We start from the raw sequence: 21,202 nt of genomic DNA, 5'->3' as shown, positions 1-21,202 counted from the left end.
CAGTGAGGAAAGTGTTAGTGATTCCGATACGGATTCGGACGGCACTGAGCTAAATGTGATGAGAACCATTGGTATCCGAAGATACACCCCTTTCTCTACGTTCACGAAGTACAATATCACCTTTGGAAAAACATCCAACACCACCTCCGCCTCCAGGGCCAGCAGTACGCTGCAGCATAGGCCAACGAAAGCCGGAATTAGCGCCAAATCACCCAGCGGTTTCATTGCCACCAGGTTCAATCGATCACCTCGGACCAGAGCGCAGCAGCCACCAACAGTACCAGCACAGCGCGCCCAAGACCGCGCACCACGACCAACATCAGCGTCAACTTCACCGGCAAGGTCGGCTTCACCAGCGACAACACGCCGGCAGAGACCCATGGTACGTACTCTGTCGGCCATGTAAGTACCAGCACGGTATAAATTTGGATGTAATTACCCTACAAAAAATTCTGGTCATGAAACTTACCCACGCCATGCAATGGTGACTAAGAACATAACCTATGACTGTATAGTAACGGGTCAAACGGCGTGGAATGACTAGAGCATTTTTGCAGGGTAGTTAAACGAACTTCCAAGTGGTACTTAGAGGGTTTCATGTAGCCCGGGTAAACCATTCGACAAGGATCGATTTTTTTTTGGTCAAAATTACGACATTCTTTTTTTTGAATTATAAACATACAAGATGAACAGATGGTTTAACGTACTATAGAAGAAAAGTTACATATAAATGATTGCCACTATTTAAATTTGGCTTGTAAGATTTATCTAACCAAAAGAATTGCCACATGAACACTCATGTTTGCAACTTAACAAGATATTAAAGAATGTAACCACAGTTTAGTATATTTACCCATTTTAAAGGCTTGTTCACAAAGAAACAGGCAGTTTTGTCTCAGTCAGGTCAAGTAGCACCTGCCTGTTAGAACGCTTAACACTAATTCCGACATACGCCGTTTATTTGTGAATGCACCTTTTTTACATTATATGGAACCAAACTCTTTAGATATAACCAAGGTTGTGTTCAGCAACTTACGAGAATAATTCCAATTACCTAATACCTACCTAAGAAAGTGTTTCTATCGGAACCCGCCTATGGAAGCAGAGGTAGAGGGCGGCCCCCACTCCGTTGGAAGGACCAGGTGGAAAACGATTTAACCTCCCTTGGTGTGACGAATTGGCGCCGGTTGGCGGAGCGAAGGAGCGACTGGCGCGCCTTGTTGGACGGCCATAACCGTTTAGACGGTTAAGCGCCAATTAAGTAAGTAAGTACCTAAGCCTTAGCTTTACATAAAAAGAAAAACATACATTTTTTTTGATCATTTTTAGAATATATTTTGTCACCTTAAGATGTCTAAATTTAGCTCTATACATTTTATGAATAATAAGCCGGCGCTATCACGTGAAACGTCTTAGCGATTCATTTTGAAGCTCACCCATAAAATGTTAGAAAAAAAAAAGGAAATTTTATGCACGAATCGGCTAGAAGATTTAAACTTTCTTTTCTTATATCATTCAAGTACAATATATATATATATATATATATATATATATATATATATATATATATATATCTACACATATGAAGAATTACTATTGCTAGTAATATTGTTCGAACAACCAGAAGAAGGTAATATACGTGCATATACCGCATAGCGCTATATAAAATTTATCTTTATTGCTTTTGTAACAAATTTTCTTAGTACATATCACCTATTATTATTATCATTATAATATGCGCGTTATACCAAATTGATATTTAGTTACACTCAAAAAAATAAGTTTTACCACAAAGCATATAATAAGTGATTATTGTAACAACGTACTAATGTAATGGCAAAATGAGTAAGGGGCTAAACCATATAACACTAAAATAGTATGTGCATAGATCAAGTATGTATGTATGTAACTTATATACACTCGCAACCAACAACACCAACACAATCACCAACCCCCTACGATGATAACCAAAACTAGCTAGAACTTTATATATATTTTTTTTCTATAATGAATTGTGAATAAATATTGTAATTAAAATGGGAATGTTGACTACCCTATTCTTTTAGAAGGCACTTAGGGCATACAGGTAAGGGGCCACCGAAATTTTAGGTGCGTCGGTGGCCATGGATTTTGAGGGTGGGTATAAGCACCGGGCGTCGCACAACACCCGCGGCGCCCCCTCTGTATATTCGGCCCTTTTATTTTTCAGCTTTTTGTATATTATTTTTATTTTTCAGCGTTTTTTTTCGAGTTTGATTTTAACAGTTAGTAACCGGTCATCTCCGGTTCGGTAATTTTTTTTGCGTCAATTTTTTTTTTGCGGTTATTTTTTATTTGAATTTTTAAATTTTGAATGTCAACGGTCTGTCCGTGACATCCGGTTCGGCCGGATGTTGTTTTATTTTGAATTTCAAGCGTTTTGAGTCGGTCTCTGCGCTTCTGACAGGTTTTTTTGAATCTGACAGCTGTTGCTTTTGAACAGGCATGATATGACCATTTTCTCTGTTTATGGCGCAGGAACAGTAAGGTTGGCAAGGACCCGCCCCAGCCGACAATGACTAGCCACTGTGCACCACAGCATCATGCCGACCGCCTTCCTTACTGCTTCCATGTAGATGCGTTACCATAACAGTCTTTTGACAGCCCTCTCGATATTTTTGGTAGCGTATTTGCAGTCGACCCCTCAACTAGACTTTTACCTTATTAAATTGTAATTGAAATTTAAGTAACTTCCCGATAAGCTACCAGCTTAAAACTTGGAATGTGGTTCAGAACCCAATGGCAATGCAATAATAAGAAAAAAACTCCGATAGGTGGCGGATGGATCGAAATATTTCAAAAAATCGTATTGTGGTCCGATTTGGCTGATATTTGGAACACATAATACATACATGAATAGAAAGCGACCTATGAAAAAATCGCCACCAAGTGGCGCAAGGATCGAGATATAAAAAAAAATCGCATTGGGGCCAGATTTGGCTCATATTTGGAACACATATTACATCCGGGAATAGAAATCGCTTTGGAAAGAAACTCCCGCCAGGTGGCGCAAGAATCGAGATATAAAAAATCGTATATGCGGTCCGATTTGTCTCATATGTGAAACACATATAAGTGGCGTAGATAGGGAGGATAAGGGGATCAATCCCGTTTTGGGAAATTGAAAGTATAATTTTTGAAAAATTTAACTTGTACATATTCATGTATGCATTCATTTCTCGAAATGTCATTAACCTCCTTGCAGTATTAAATCTTCTATATCACTCTAAAATTAGAAAGAAAAACTTTGTTTATGACATTTATGAATTTGTACCACGACGCCACCCGACTACACTAATACAAAGTTCAGTCGACCTCGTTGGTCGTCTCCGAATCGCATTCAAAGGAGAAGAGTCTGGCTAACGTTTAAAATTTTGTAGTTTTCCTTTACATATTGTAACGAATTTACTTGCAAATCCTCTTATTTGCCCTTCTGCTAAGTTCGAATCACTAAACTGTTGAATAAATAACTCCAATATTGAATAATGGAAAAATGGCCTTTGTTAAAGTGCTTCACAATAACACTTATACTTTGCAACTAGCTGGCTTAATAACCAAATGAAACTCTACTATTCAAAATAATACTGCTATGGCTCGCTAGATAGCGTCTTAATCGAAACTGCTTGACAACTCAAATCAAACTGATTCCAGCGCCTCTACAATTGTCGCCTTTTATACTCTTTGATTTCAACCTTCGCATCTTCTAGGCGCTTCCAGAATCTACTAGTCCAGCAGCTCTCAAACTTCTCAGCTGTAACTACAATTGCACAATTTTATAGTTTTTCTCATTGCATACTTATAGGAGTATCTCAGATATATACATGGCTTTGTGCATTGACTCTCCGCTGCTCGTATACGTACATGGTACATATGTGTAGACGCAATTATTGTTTCGTATATGTAGATACATAATGAGTCATCTATGGATGTGAATTCGCGTCACTGCTTAGCATCGGCTTAGAGATAGCAGCACCCCTTAGTTTTGCTAATATTCGTAACAATATGAAAACATAAATCATATAATCAGCAGACTCGGTCTACTATGTAAAATATTTTTTCTGCCGAGTAACGGCATCGCAATCGATACCATCTCTGTCTCACTGCCTAATGAATCGCACTATTCAAACTTCAGCTTACTTATGTTCATTAAGAGCCTCCTGCGATTTACAACCAGACTGACTGAATTTTGTGTGTGTTAGTGCAGTCGGGTGGCTTCGTGACACACGTATTTGTTGTCGGCTACACGTTGATGAAAATCAAAAATTTTTGATTTTCTCATTTGACGCTAGCTTATTTGATAGTCGCGGGGTGTGATTGACAAAACAGCAGTGTTGTATTTAGTTTGTGTCGACATTCAAAAGGAACAAGTGCGCGGAAGAACAGCACTTCATATTAAAATTTATTGAAAATTATCAATGTTTACCAGCTTTATGAAATGTAAAGCTTTTATTATTATTTAATAAAATTTTTATTAATTTGTTTATTATTTAATAAAACTGCTGTAGTTGCAAGTAAAAAAAGTCATCATCCGATGACAACATATTCACGACCGAACGCTACGGTTTCTCAATGCAAATGTTGATTGATGACTTTTTATTTGATAGTCGCGGGGCAAGTGTCAAATACCCGACACGCACGCATACAAAAATTCAGGCAATCTGGTTGTAAATCGCAGGAGGCTCTAAACAATAAGCACGCCTAGAGGCCAGTGACAAACCTATTTTATAATCACGTTCGCATTGTTGTTAGCTACCCTACAAGACGGAGGTAACCAGTTCACTCACACATTCAAAGCTTTTTTCGCTCTCCACTAAACATCGACGTTTCATGCTGTCAAATGACAGTTCATTAAGTCAGGCCATACGTCTTGCAAAAACTGGTGAGATTTAGGGACGGAATGGTGAACAAAGTCACACCCATACCTTATCTCAGTGAGCGCTACCATAGCAAACGCGAAATCCTCCCAAATTTCGTCCTCTTTCCTTTTTTTATTCTCTGCAATGAAAATGGTTATTACACAAGCCATCTGGCAAAAAGCACAAATATTACCGTCATTTTCATCAGAAATCTCCAACATCAGCAAGTCATTTACAAGAATATCTTTGTAAAGACGTTTTAGTTTTAATTTTTCACTTAATCTTGGCATTTTTTAATTAATAATAATGAAAATTTTTTTTGACAGTAAAACAGCTGATCGACAATTCAGTTTATCAAGAGTATTACTAGGTGCGTTCATATAACAGCGTGTGTAAATGGATATAATTTTACACCTTATAAGTTTATATGCTATCATGAGTCCCCCTATTGAAACGCAAAAAAAAATATATTTGTTTACAACGAAAAATATCTTGTGCTTTTAGTCATAGTGTACAAGTACCCTACAAGACAGGTACCCGTTCCCTAATCGATTACTTAATCGTCATCAATAACTTGTTCACCAATTATCGTCTTAATGACTTTTACATTGCTGTCGTGAAAAAGGTAACGCATGTGCTCTCTCAAAATAGTGTACGTGTGACTCTCTTTCTCGCTCTTACCTATTGTGTTTTCGACATTCCTTCTCGCTCATGTTATTTACATTTTTAAGTTACTTCATCAGTTATGTTTTCGTTATCGCTAACCAAAACATATGCAACAACAACAATACGGGTAACTGGTCTATCGGTTACCCGTATCGGTTACCTTCTGTCAAATCGCTTTTTCTATGAATGAAACGCGTCCTTTATGTTCAGATAATATTTAATTATAAATTATTCATATATACAATGTTTTTTTAGAATTTAAATTATTGCCTTATTACTCTAGCGAACTTTACATATGTGAATTTTTATATTTATAAACTATATAAATACATTAACGTCTATTCATAGTCGTGCCCTTTCCGAAACCTTGTTTTGAAGTTCTTATTTTTCCTGCGCTGGTAGTGTTGCTCATCAGTTTGCAGTCATATTAGTTTGGTAGGTATAGTAACATCAGACGTAGGGAAATTAGGAAGCATGTCAGGAGTATCACCAGAATCCAAAGAAGCATGGTGATTCGTCACCTCCGTTTTCTTCCATATCCGGATTCATTCCATACTAGTAATTATAAATATCTTGTAGATGCCACATAGGTGTAACCATACCCTCAAGATATTTCCGTTCAAATCTTGTGGTGTACACGTAAACTTGTATTTGTTCTAAATTATTCACCACATTCTAAACATAGAAAAGATGTATTAAGTGTTTGCGTAAATACCATTGTGATTACAATATGGACAAACATTCAATTCTAAACTTTTCGTTGTTACATCAATTGTTTCAGCGTGTTGTACACGTAAATAAAAATTCATACTTGAATGTATTTTCGTCTTCCAATCGCATAATTTACATTTTAAATAATGACTATTAGGCATATGAGAAATCTCATGGTCCAATAATTTGTTGAAGCTTGGTGTAGCTGCTTGAATAACACAAAATTTACATTTTGCACCACGTTCGTTATATTTAAATTGTAAATGTTCTGGTTTCTCTACACGATGCATAAAGTTTAGATGCTTTTTCCAACAATGTGCTGAATTTAATTGAAATACATACATTGGGCATTGTCTCATGATAAATTTTCCATAAATATACTGAGCCTCTTTATGTAGGCTCTTTTCTTAACATCTAATTCTGGCCGTACAGGATATGACAGTTTTGCTTCAGGTTATAATCCACACTCATACTATTTTAAGATTCTGTTTCACAATTTTCATCATTTTCAACATTGGACTTTGCATCAACATCATTATCATCATCGTCATTTTTTGATAACTCTGTTTTAAGCTTCATATTTATCAAAGGTTCATCTTCCTTAGTATTAGAATTAGAAACATTGTCATCTTCGGTTAAGTTTTTATCAAGTTTAGCTTTTTTCCTAGGTTTAAATTCTTTACTATCCGTACTAGAATTAATACCATCATCAACATTTTTCGTGGTCTGTTTGAGTTTTTAAATTTGCCAATGGTTCGCCTTTATCAGTATTAGAATCAGAATGGCCTTGGCCATCTTCACCGTGTTGCAAAGTAGGCGACACATGTTGGTGTTGATGTTTGCGCATATTGCGGATATGTTGGTGGTTCACTAGTCATTAATTGTTTAGAAGTTTCAACTTGTTGCGTTTGTTGTTGTTGTTGCTGGCTGATGATGTGGTGTTAACGTTTGTTGTACAATTTATTCGGGTGATTGCACATATTGTTGGTGTGTTATAGTGCTGGAAATCCTTCCGATATTGAAAGTCCTTGATTAGTGTAATCCCCACGTAGTGAACTACTCCTGTGACCGCGTCCGCGGTAACTATTACATCTGAAGGCGCTTAAGTTACAGGCATAGCTGACATCGCTTATATAACAGGTTGACTCTAAAGTAAAAACCAAAACAAAATATTAGAATCAGTGTTTATGAATAACATATTTAAAATAAGCTCTTACAACAACGTGATCGGTGGCTACATCCCCGTGAAAGTAGTGTGGCGTTCCTCCTTGTATAAACGTAGATACTGGATGTGCTCAACCGTGCAGTTTTCTTCTAATTTGAGCAAATGTATGTTCTTACAGCCACAGCTGGAATATTTGGGATATTTCTATCCTCACATCGTCAAAATCAAATTACCTAGAATGAGAAAGAAACTCATATCAGTAAGAATAGATTAAAAGTTTTTAATATAAGCCGAAAAGTGTTCCATAAATAGGGCTCCACACATAGCTCTTTTCCAAAGGCACAAGAGAAATTTCAGATAACTAGAATCAGGACCTGGTAAAGTAACTTCAAAGGCGATTTAGTCGCCACTCCTTCGTATTCGCATTTCTCTACGCTCCCTTTCGGCATGCATCATCAATTTCGTCATTACTATAAAGGCCATCTTGCTCACAGCAATCCAACAATCTATTTGTCCGCAAATTCGTGGAACTAAATTCCTAATGGAAGGTTCCTCTCCAAAAACTCTGTTTACAGACAGTCTTTCGCCGTGAAAACGAGGGCAGTGAAATATTACATGTTCTGCGCCTTCCAATTCGGACGGACAGCTTGGACAGAAAGGATCCTCCTCTATCCCACGCTTATGTAGATATTCCTTCAAGCCACCGTGCCCGCTCAATATCTGTGTGAGATGGTAATTTAGTTTGCCGTGTTTTCGCTCGTACCATTGCGCTATATTCCGGACTAGAATGAAGGTTCAGCGCTCTTTTCTCGAATCTTCCCGCCGTTCTTGCCACCTAACTATTGTTCGTGACCTTGCGGTTTTATTAGCATCTTCAGATGGTCGGCTGAATCCAATGCCATACAGATCGGCCATTTCACCTGAGAGTAGATCTACTGGGATTTTCCTGGATAAAACATGGATCGCGTCGTCGGAACAGCACATGCTATTCGTATAGCAGTAATGCGGTAGGCTGCTAGTATATCTTTTTGGTGGACCATTTTAGATCTGTGCCATACTGGTGCTGCATATAATATTATAGAGCTGGTTACGTTGGATAATCGCTGACGGGTAGCTTCGCTTGGGCCGCCGATGTTGGGCATTATTCGCGTTAGGGTTCCACTAACTCTAGAAACTTTGTCCCCCACCGCCCTGAAGTGCTCCCTAAAAGTTAGTTTTGAGTCAATGATTACTCCTAGATATTTCAAGGAGGGCTTTGAATTTATTTGAAAATCTCCTATGGTTAGGACCAACTCATCCACAGTCCGCTTTGAGCTCATCAGAACCACTTCTGTCTTATTGCTAGCCATCTCCAGCCCCGTGTTCGTCAACCATTCCTCTATTCTTCCCATGGCGTCATTACATAATGCTTGGAGCAGATCAAGTTTCTTGGCCACTGCTACTACGGCAATATCATCTGCATAGCCGACAATTTCCGTGCCTCCGGGAAGGTGGTTTTGTAGCACCCCGCCATACACCGCATTCCAAAGAGTTGGACCTAGAACAGATCCCTATCTAATCTATCTATCTATCAAATTATTCGGAGCAGGTACGGAACTTGTCTTGGGACACCCAAAGTGCACCCACGCTTCTCATGGCTCCAGCGGGTTAGCGGCTTCCTAGAACTTAAGCCACTTGCTGCTTCTAGATCTGACATCTGTCAGCTGGAGTCTTAGCCCGGCAAGCGCAGGGCACGAGCACAGAATGAAATCGATCGTTTCCTCCTCCAACTCGCACTTCCTGCATCTGCTATCACTGACCAAGCCTAATTTAAAGGCATGTGACGCCAGAAGGCAGTATCCAGTAAGAATACCCGTCATGAGTCTAGTCTACAGTTTAATGATAATAAAAATATAAGAATCAGTGTTTATGAATAACATATTTTAATTAATCTCTTACAACAACCTGATCGGTGGCTACATCGCCATGTAGGTAGTGTGGTGTTCCACCTTGTATAAACGTAGGTACTGTATGTGCTCAACCGTGCAAATTGACATTAGCAGTAACATTATTTACATAAACATAGCTTGGTATTTGTGAAGGCCTCAATATAGCATACATTGGTCCAGTTCGGTGTGCACCAGCCACTGGTACAAACACTTTTGAATGCATAGCTTTCATATAGGATGGATGTCCAGCAGTGCTCCGGTTGTGCCAATATGTAATGGGCTGCTCCGTCTCTTGGTACGGCTGTATAGGTATAGGCGGGTGCAATGTATTACTAGGCTCAAGATCGGAAGGTACATAGATGGCTCGAAGACGCCAGAGGGGATTGGAGCCAGAGTTTTCGGACCCAGAACCAAAATATCAGTAACTCTAAAAGCACATCCGAGCATTTTCGAGCGGAAGTATTCGCCATAAGTTAGTGCGCTAAGCTGAACCTTCAGCGCTGATACCCCAAAGAAACAATTGCCATACTCAGTCAGGCAGTCAGGTTCCACTAAAGGCACTTGCGGCGTTCGAAATAAAGTCAGCACTTGTCCTTCAGTGCGTAGAAAAGCTGAATCAATTAGGAGCACACAACGTAGTACTGTTGGCCTGGGTCCTAGGCCACAGGGGAGTAGAGGGCAATGAGCAGGCGGACTCCATGTTTAATTTGTTGCGTCTCTCCCACAAATTGTCAACCCCCCAGCAGATCCTTGCAGCGGGTCTGCGCCATACTCTCCTCTTCCGGGAAGGTATCGACTCCAATCCGGGTCCTTCTCCTGACCCCAGTACTGAGAAATGGGTTTGCTGCGTTTGCCGGAAAAGAATCTTTTTAGGACGGTCATATATATAAGGGCCTGAAATATTTCAATGAACTTCCTAATCACATAAAAAGTAGTAATAACTTCGTGAGAGTTTTTGTCTCCTTCTTATACACCAACATGGCCTACTGATTAAGTATATAGCCGTACTGCTCACTCTCATTCCTTTTCCTGGATCAATGCTGACACTCTCACTATCAAAAAGTGTCATAAATGATAGTTTACTGTAGATATCAGGTTTGACTGTTATACTATCATAAATGACCATTGTTATATTCTGCCAAAAATGAAACAATGCTTTTTGCTTTTTATTTACTTTATTTCATTACGTTTTTAATTTTGTACATGATAAAAGCATACGTGTTTCTTATTTGTTTAAAATAAATAGTTTTATAAGAATTCGAGTTCAGAATGTTCAATTTAAATTCAGAAAATAACAAAACGACAGAAGAGCGCTTTCCTCATGCGGAAACACATTTAAAAATGAATCACCACTAGCCACTATTGTTTTTTGCGTATCAATTTTTTGAGTGCGCCCCATACATTCCGACAACTTTTGGTATTTTTTAATATTGTTTTCGATTTTTTTTCCTTTAGCATGGAGCTTTGAAATGCTCTCTTTTTCATTTTTTAAACTTATTTTTTATATGGTTTTCGTCGGTTGAAAATGGAGGAATTTAAAAAATAACAAAACAACCGTGATAATCATTTGATTGTCATATCACAGTCAGTAGTGACAACAGGATAAACTGTTCTCGCATACATAAAATTCCATTGAGAATTATGTATTTGTCTCACATGCATAATGGTATCTGCTGTATGTTCTTTTGTTCTGTACCAGGTGTCTGAAGCTTTCCCAGTTTGAGTCCTTTTTCATGATTATAGGCTGTCGTTGGGAACATGTGGACATGCGTGAGCGAACAAAGGAACATACATAAATTTGAGTATCAATGTTTACGTCATCGCAGGATCAGCATTGTCAATTACAAGTGTGAGTGTATTAGTAAAACTATCAGCGTTTCTTGTAGGGTCGTTACAATTGGTGTCAGAAGAGGAATTGTTGAATAAATTCCGAAGATTGGAAATATAACTTGGACATGGCAAAGTTGAGTGAATTGAGGATCCAGCAACTGAAAAAGGAGTTGGAGAACCGTGGATTGAATACAACCGGCAATAAGATGGAAATTCAAGCACGGCTACGAGATGTAATGGAACCGCAAGGAATTGATGTGGACGAGTATGTCTTTTATCCTGATGGGGACGAGACAACAATAAAAATTGAAGAGAAAAACGAAACATCGCAGACAGTTACGAGCACAGACTTGAACATGATTTTGGTGCAATATCTGCTCAAACATCGACAGTATCATCTCAACTGGAAGAACAGAAAACGTATATGTCAAAACAGATGGAATCCCAAGAGACACGAATAACATCGAAGATTGAAGCACAAGAAACGCGTATGTCAGAAATGTCGACACAGATTATATCGAAGATTGAAGCACAAGAAACGCGTATGTCAGAAATGTCGACACAGATTACATCCAAGATGGAAGCTCAACTGGAAGAGCAAAAGACATATATGACATCTCAGTTGGCTGAGCAGTTGAAAGCACAGGAGGCCCGCATATGCTCGCAGCTGGAGGCACAGGAGATAAGGGTAACATCAAATCTCGAAGCACAGGATACAAAAATTGTGCAGCTCGAGGACAAAATTGATGCCGAGATAGAAGCTTTGAGAGGTCGTATACAGGAGTTACAAATGAATCGCCCAGCTGTTTCAGCGAGTAATCCAAAGGTAAAACACCATCCTTTGACAGTTCTGTTCCTTTCCATGTGTTTAAGATTCAGTTTCTAGAAGACCGCAGCAGTGAACAACTGGAATGCTGAAGATAAAGCTGCTGCACTGTTCATGGCGTTGAAAGGGCCTGCAGCTGAGATTTTACAAACCATAAACCATTCCAGAGGGCGAACGGAACTGTTATGAAGCATTGATGGGCGCTCTAGAGAGACGATACGGAACTGAGCATAGGAGACAGATATACCAAATGGAGTTATTGAACCGCTTACAGAGGCCTGGTGAAACATTGCTAGAGTTTGCGTCGGATGTTGAAAGTCTGGCACATTTAGCGAATGCGGACGCACCCGTGGAATACACTGAAAGGGTAAAGATTCAGAGCTTTATAAATGGCACACGGGACGTCGAAACAAAGCAAGCTACATACGCAAACCCAAAGCCAACATTCGCAGAAACCGTGTCACAAGCTCTGATTCAGGAAACAGCGTCGCTTCTGTGTAGGCCAGTTTTCAAAGCACGCCGTGTGGAAGTAGAAAGGCCAGAGTGGGTAGACGTAATATTGGAGGTGCTGAAAGGATCGCAAAAGCGGAGTGGAAGTGTTATCAAATGCTTCACATGCGGAAAGCCCGGTCACATTGCACGCCATTGCGATCTTGGTCCTAATAGTTCCAACAATGTGGGTGGCCGTAAACGCAAAGCTGGAGGAGATGAGCAAGAGCGTGTCAGTTGTAAAGAACGAAAACTTGCCCCAGTTATTGAATGTCGTGTGATATCTGTGTCGCAAATTGGTAGAAAATCGATCAGTCTTACCGTCAGAGGGAATGTGGATGGCAAAGAACGTATACTGACTGTAGATACGGGCGTATCTCATTCCTTGATCCGATCTGAGTTGGTCAACAGGAGAGTGAAGCCGTTACCTGGAGCAAGGTTGCGTACGGTTACTGGCGAGTATAACCAATTCCAGGGAGAAGTGATATGTAAAGTCTTGATTGGAAAGGTCACGGTTCTACACAAATTCGTTGTGGTGAAGATCGTTGAAGAAGTCATATTGGGAGTGGACTTCTTGGTTGACCATGACATCAAGATCGATATGCAGAGAAGGGTGATGCGTTATGAGAACCAGGATATACCACTTAACTTCAAGTTTGAAAAAGGGTTCAGTAGTAATCGAGTTGTTGTTGTTGTTGTTGTTGTTGTAGCAATGCTCGCCCCACCTAATAGCCGCGACCGATCACAAATTGTCATCAATATCCTCTAACGGGAGTCCAAGGAAACTTGCCGTTTCAACAGGGGTGGACCATAAGGAAAGGGGTGTTAGAGGCGTTGGTTCCACATTACAATTAAAGAGATGGTTGGTGTCATGTGGGGACACATTGCAAGCAGGGCATACATTTTGTATGTCGGGGTTGATTCTGGATAGGTAAGAGTTTAACCTGTTACAGTATCCAGAACGAAGTTGAGCAAGAGTGACACGCGTTTCCCTGGGGAGTATGCGTTCCTCTTCTGCGAGTTCTGGATATTTTTCTTCAAGTACTGGATAATCGAGTAATGGTGGAGTAATGGTGGAGAACACTGCAAAGGCCATGAAAGTCAAAAGAAAAGGTTGATGGATAATGGGCCAAATAAAACGAAATTAAAAGTACCTGCGATAATAAGACCGGCATCGACAAACCCTAATGGACGCACTAAAATGACTGAAAGAATTTTTCAGAAAGAATGCAAGGGGGTTTCAAGCCAGCGCGCACTGCTGTTGTGAAACGTGCAGACGATAATGATGATGCAAAGTCAATCCGTCGTGTGCAAGCTCTGCGAAGAAGTTTATTGGCCAAACAACAGAGTGCGAGGGAACGATCAAGAATAATGAGTAGTAAGATGAAACGCAGGTACCATGAGAACAAAAATTCGGAAGGTTTCTGGGAGGGAGATTTGGTACTGTTAAACAACCCTCACCAGCGGAAAGGTGTTCCAGCGAAATTTCGGTGCAGTTGGGAAGGCCCGTACAAAGTTGTGAAGAAGATCAATGATACCATCTACCGCATACAAACCACTGGAAAACCACCGATTAGAAGAGTGGTACAATTGGAGATGCTAGCGGCGTTTAGGTTTGGAGATTTGTCTGATCGGGACGATCAGACTTAGGTGGAGGGCAGTGTTACGAATATTAGCAAAACTAAGGCGTGCTGCTGTCTCTAAGCCGATGCTAAACAGTGATATCATGCACATCCATAGATCAATCATTATGTATCTACATAAACGAAACAATAATCATTGTAAAGGTCTACAAGTAGGATATGTAGAAGCACGCACATACACAGCCACGCTCACCTGATAAAATGCTTGTTCTTATTCGTTTTTTGTGTGGATGCTATTTTGCACTGTTGTACTTCTTAGGTCCAAGAAAAGTGTAGTAGCTGCTAACGAAAACTGCGTAAAATTTTTATTGTAAAATTACAAAGAAATATCCTTATTTACTTTCGAACGAGCGCTTAATTACTTCTCTCTTTAAAATACATATGTTTTGGACAATTTTAATTAACAAATTGTGATACTTTATTACCGGGGACGATTGCCAAAATACGACCAAAACCGTCGGGGGAGGTATTAATAGACGCGTTTTTGCCTCGCTTCCAATAATTCGAATACTTTTCCGCTTTTGGACTATTGATAACAGGACAAAACGCGTCTTTTCATTTTTCTTTTCGCTTTTTTGGACGGGTTATTGCAGTCGACCTCGGTTTCAAACTGTTTTTCGCGGAGAACTTTTGAACGGGTAGAAAAACTTAACTCCCGTCTTTGTATTCTTAATACTGGAATAACTACGCGTCCTCAGATAACCCAAATTGAAGACTTTTCATAATTTTCTGAAGGACCCATATGGGTGCACTTAGAATTTCCTACTAAATTCGTTCAAAAAAATTTACCATCACAGCAACCCATATCTGATATTCCGATCCCTTTTTTGTTTCCCTGTGTCGCTTTCGACGAAGCAACCCCGGTAATTTTGACACTTCGTTCAGTGTCAAAACTCATGTTCCACGCAGGTTCCACTGGGTTCCACGCTAGTTTGACACTGACCGAAATGTCAAACTGCCGTGTGTTAGAAAGGGAAAGAAATTGTTTCCCTCTCATACATATCATACTTGTAAATCTGTACAATGACAATAATTGCGTGTACACATATGTACCATGTACCTATACGAGCAGCGGAGAATCAATGCACAAACACATGCATATATCTTATCTGAATTGCTCACAAGAGAGGGCAATAATTTGTGCAAGTATTACTCAAATGAGAAGTTATAAACGTAGTTGTGGCTGTCGATTTTGTAGCTGAAACTAACTAGTAAGTTCTGGAATGGAAAAGCCTGGAAGGATGCAATGAGAAATCAAAAAGTATAAAAGGCGGGACAGTAGAGGCGAAGAGTGAGTTTCATTTGAGCTATCAATCAGTTTGGTTGTTAAGCAAGCTAGTTGCAAAGTATAAGTGTTATTGTGAAGTACTTTAATAAAGGCCATTCTTCCATTATTCAATATTGGAGTTATTTATTCAACAGTTTAGTGATTCGAGCTTAGCAGAGGGTTGCAAATAAGGGGAATTGCAGTAAATTCGTTACAATCTGTTTACATATTATCAATGTAAGTTTCCAACATTTGTTGCCTTTGAGTCGCAAATTCCAAATGGTTAATTAACACTTGAAAATATACTAGCATGATTTGAATGAAACCGAAAAAGTAGCAGATATCATCAGATTCATCAAGACAGTCGAGTTTTATCAGGAATTTTTCACAGCGGGGCTACCTGCTGTTTTTGCCGAATTAGAAGTGTGGAAAAGATATTGGATTCGTAGAGGCGATATCAAACCTGGAAACTCTATGGATGCGCTTGCTCATTGCCCAGAAGAAAATTTTCCTGGCTGGCTGCTCTGGCTATTCATCATGACATTGCATTCACAGCTGATGACGTCATAGATAAGTTATCGAAAAAATCTCGAAAACTTGATTTCCTTCATTAATTATTGAAAGACTTTCGCATATTGAAGGCATCCAAGTGAAAAATGTTGGCGGCCACCGTGGTGTGATGGTAGCGTGCTCCGCCTATCACACCGTATGCCCTGGGTTCGCACCCCGGGCAAAGCAACATCAAAATTTTAGAAATAAGGTTTTTCAATTAGAAGAAAATTTTTCTAAGCGGGGTCGCCCCTCGGCAGTGTTTGGCAAGCGCTGCGCGTGTATTTCTGCCATGAAAAGCTCTCAGTGAAAACTCATCTGCCTTGCAGATGCCGTTCGGAGTCGGCATAAAACATGTAGGTCCCGTCCGGCCAATTTGTAGGGAAAATCAAGAGGAGCACGGCGCAAATTGGTAGAGAAGCTCGGCCTTAGATCTCTTCGGAGGTTATCGCGCCTTACATTTATTTATTTAAGTGAAAAATGTATCCCTATTTATACTCAGCGTGCTTTGCACACAAAGTATATTAACTTTGATTGGATAACGGTTGGTTGTAAAGGAATCAAGATAAATATAGACTTACATATATCAAAATCATCAGTATCGAAAAAAAATTTGATTGAACCATGTCCGTCCGTCTGTCCGTTAACACGATAACTTGAGTAAATATTAAGATATCTTCACCAAATTTGGTAAACGAGCTTATCTGGACCCAGAATAGATTGGTATTGAAAATGGAAGAAATCGGATGATAACCACGCCCACTTTTTATATATATAACAATTTGGATAACACAAAAAACCTGATTATTTAGTAAATAATACACCTAGAATGCTGAAATTTGACATGTGAACTGATATTGGGACTCTTGATAAAAATTTGAAAAAAAAATTTAAAATGGCCGTGGTACCGCCCACTTGTGATAAAATCAATTTTACACATATTATTAATCATAAATCAAAAATCGTTAAACCTATCGTAACAAAACTCGGCAGAGAGTTTGCCCTAACTATAAGGAATGCTTTGAAGAAAAATTAACGAAATCGGTTAAGGACGACGCCAACTTTTATATAAAAGATTTTTAAAAGGGTCGTGGACGAATAAAACAAGCTATATCTTTGTAAAAAGAGCTGTATAACAATGGTATAACATTTCCCAAGTGGATTTATAACAATAAATAGGAAAATTCTTAAATTTAAAAAAATGTGCGTGGCACCGCCCCTTTTATGACTAAGCACTTTTCTATGTTTCGGGAGCCATAACTCGAAGAAAAATTAACGGATCATAATAAAATTGCGTACACAAATTTTCCCTATAGCAAAAAATATTTCTAAAAAAATGGACGAGATCGGTTAAAGACCATGCCCACTTTTATATAAAAGATTTTTTAAAAGGGTCCTAGACGAAAATAATATGCTATATCTTAGCGAAAAAGAGCTTTGTATCAATAGAATTTTACTTTCTAAATTGAATTATAACATTAAATTAGAAAACACTTAAATTTGAAAAAATGGGGGTGGCACCGCCCCTTTTTTGTCTAAGCAATTTTCAATGTTTCGGGAGCCATAACTCCGAGAAAAATTTACATATCGTAACAAAATTGGGTACACATATTTTCCTTATAGCCGAAAATATTTCTAGTAAAAATGGACGGGATTGGTTATAGATCACGGCAACTTAGATATAAAACAAGGTTTAAAACGGCCGTAGACTAGAATAATAATGACATTTCACATATCAAGTTTTATTGTAAGAGGAAATGGGGAGACATTTTTTTAAACGGGTGGTGCCACGTGTTATTTAGAAAAGTAGTTTATCTGAAATGGAATGCGCAATTGAAGCTCACCCTGAGTATATAATGTTCGGTTACACCCGAACTTAGACACCTTTACTTGTTTTATACAATATAATAAGTGATTCTCATGGTTATAAAAAAGAACCAATAAAAATAACTTCAAAGTAAAAAAAATGTCAAATTCAAAACTTGAATATAAAATAATTAACAAAAAATTTTTAAACGGTTTTATTGAAAACAATACTTACTTTAAATAATAATAATACTAAAAGCTAGATAATAACTAGGTAGTTCCTAGGTACTAGTCATCACACTCCTCATCAATTTAGGGCGTTGTTCAGACAATTAAATAAAAGCGCTGGGCTCGTGAAATTTCTATAATTGTGAGCCGTAGCATAATCTGATTAACTTTAATTCGGTCTTACTTATGCCTATCAAAAGAAATTTTACACGTCCAACGCTTTTATTTAATTGTCTGATCAACGCCATAGATTGTTGAGAAGTGTGATGACTAATGCCTAAGACCTACTTAGTTATTTTCTATCTTTTGTAATTTCTACCTTCGATGGTTATTAAAACAGCAGAAACGTCCGGATTAATTATCTTAATACTTTATTCTTCAGCCGTTCATCCAATAATAAACCGGAAGTCCACCATCTTCTCTTTTCTTCCTTTACAGTGATGTATTTTTGCTTATTCTATAAATTAGTTGACATGGTTGCATTTATGATCTTACAACTCGGCCAGCCTGAAACTGTATCGACCACGATACATTATATAAGATATCTTAATTTCTATTTTTACTGTCATACATTTCTTAATCTGATACTATTTGTGTTCAGAGTTACAGCTCGCACTGTATTGACCTTGATACATTATAACATAATTTCAATCTTCACTATCGTACATTTCTTAATCTAATACCTAATCTAAATCTTATACCTAATCTAATACAATTCGCTATTTGTGTTCAGAGTTACGCCTCGGCCAATCTGACACTGTAATCGACCTCGATACAGTATAACTTAATTTCTAACAAATATTAGTCTGTTTCTACTGTAAAATATTTTCTTTGAAAATGGCTCACTAATACCAAGTGTTTTGACCGTTAACAGTAGATGTGCAATTGGCACTACATTGCCTATGCCGTCTATTATGAAATCGATGATTTCTGTTTCGCATATGTTTGCCCGTTTTCCTATTGCCTGCATCAATAGAACGTAGCAATGTAATGATTCGCTCTTTTTGTCCCACTTGCGTCTTGCCAACATCTTATAAACTTCGTTCCTCTGTATCGGCACGTCAAATTCCGTCGTAAGGGCCTTTTTTAACTCGGCATAGCTTTGGTGGTGGTAAGGAAAACTTTGGCTGTTCCCACCAGGCAGTCTTGACGACTCCATTACTTCTTCAGAGACTGGAAGAAAATATCCCACCGTCAATGATATATCATCACCACTGAACTTGGGCATAGCATGCTCTATATCGGCAAAATCCAGTCTACGTTGCTCTTAGCTCGTCGATTTCTTTTATTAATTTTAACATTTCCATACGTTTTCGTAGCGCCACCAGTTCGCCATCCACACTTATGGTAGTGGCTCTTGCGTCAATTGGGGCAGAGTTTGATGGGGCGGCAGCAAAAACATCGTGAACAGCAGGTGTTGAATTGAATTCAACCAAAACGTCGGTAGTAACGGTAGTGGCGGCAGTATGAACGGCGGTGACGGCAGTGGCGGCAGCGAAAACATCATGAACGGCAGGTGTTGAATTGAATTCAACCAAAACATCGGTAGTAGAGGCAGTTGGAACTGCAGTGACGGTAGTATGAACGGCGGTGTCGGCAGTGGCGGCAGAGCAGACTGTAGCGGCGGCAGAATAGATGGCAGTGGTGGCAGGTGTTGAATTAAATTCAACCAAAACATCGGTAGTAAAAACAGTTGAAACGGCAGTGGCGGCAGAATAGACGGCAGTGGCGGCAGCAAAATCATCGTGGACGGCAGGTGTTGAATTGAATTCAACCAATACATCGGTGGTAGAGACAGTTAGAACGGCAGTGGCGGCAGTATGAACCGCGGTAACGGCAATGGCGGCAGAGGACTCAATAGAAACGGCAGCGTTTATCTCAATATTTCGTCCGGAATGTTCTCCAAAATATTTGTGTTCGGAATGTATTCATCGTATTTGCGGAGCTATTATCTCCCACGCCAACTATATTTTGCAGTAATCAGCGTAATTGTTTAATAGCCGGGTTTTTTTTTACACGCGTATACGTTTCGTTTGCGCGTGAAAAAAAACGCCTATTCTCACTTAGATAATGCTTAGGAGACCCATCTAGCGGCTGTGGTTAAACAACTAGCTACAGCAAGAGGATGTACCGAAAAGCGGAGACACAACGCTCTGATGGCCATAGGGTATAACATATAGCTGAATTAGTTGCGATGAATTGTCGACACACATAGAATACATAGAATTAGTGTAGAGGGTGAAACAAAGACATATATTTCAGTTACATCTGAGTATAATGCGTATTGAAATTTCGTAGGACAAAATTTATGCGCAGCAATGTCAGAGGTGTATTAAAGTTTGTCGCTTAGCAGTCCATATCAAGTTTAAGCGTAAACGGATATACGCGTGTTAAAAAACACGGCTATAGTTGGCAATAGGAAGAAAAGCCACATTATTTTCAGTTAAAACTTTAATAATGCCTTCTCGAGCATTCATTTTACAAAATAGTTGTTTATAATAGTGCGCGAGGTTCGCTAACACACCTGAGATGCAATTTCTACCTTAGATGGTTAATAAAACAGCAAAAACGTCCGGATTAATTATCTTAATACTTTATTCTTCAGCCGTCAATCCAACAATAAACCGGAAGTCCACCATCTTCTCTTTTCTTCATTAACAGTGATGTATTTTTGCTTATTCTATTAATTAGTTGACATGGTTGCATTTATGATCTTACACTTTTAGTATTATTACTACTTAATGTAAGTATTGTTTTCAATGAAACTGTTTAACTTAACAATTTTTTAAATTATTTAATTAACCATTTAAAAGTTGCTTGCGAAAAACCGTTCGGTACTTTTGTCGTTTCTTTCGTTGTTTCAATTAAACTCTTGAAAACACACGAAGGTGGTGAACAGTGCTGCCAGCTCCATAATAATAAAAACTATCCAACGAGTGCGCGGGCTTACCGCGGCCGTTTAGAGTTCCTCCAACACAATTGTCAACCTCACCTACCCGTGGGGATCCTGTTTCTTTAGCTGCCGAGGCTCTGGTGAACCCAAGTTCCATGGAATTATGGGGTGGGGCGGAGCATTGCCTAGAAGGTTCAATGTGGTCGTATTAAATTGTTCCCGAAATGGTCGAGCTTTTACCTTAATGGTGCTTGTTATTTTTGGGAAATAATGAAAAAGTTTCGGCAAGGCTGGTATTCCTATCGG

General features: G+C 39.0%; 1 long non-coding RNA gene across 1 annotated transcript; it reads right to left on the bottom strand.

Moving 5' to 3' along the window:
* Positions 1-5,760: 5,760 nt before the first annotated feature.
* On the bottom strand, positions 5,761-9,200 carry LOC137250237 (uncharacterized). Its single transcript, XR_010952874.1, has 3 exons — positions 9,064-9,200; positions 7,490-7,670; positions 5,761-7,419 (listed from the first exon to the last, which is right to left on the bottom strand). It is a non-coding gene; the product is annotated as an uncharacterized lncRNA (long non-coding RNA).
* Between the last annotated feature and the right edge of the window lie 12,002 nt (positions 9,201-21,202).

The sequence above is a fragment of the Eurosta solidaginis genome, chromosome 4 (genome assembly GCF_040869045.1).
Source record: "Eurosta solidaginis isolate ZX-2024a chromosome 4, ASM4086904v1, whole genome shotgun sequence".
NCBI classification, from domain to species: Eukaryota; Metazoa; Arthropoda; class Insecta; order Diptera; family Tephritidae; genus Eurosta; species Eurosta solidaginis.
This window is presented reverse-complemented; position numbering and strand designations above follow the sequence as displayed.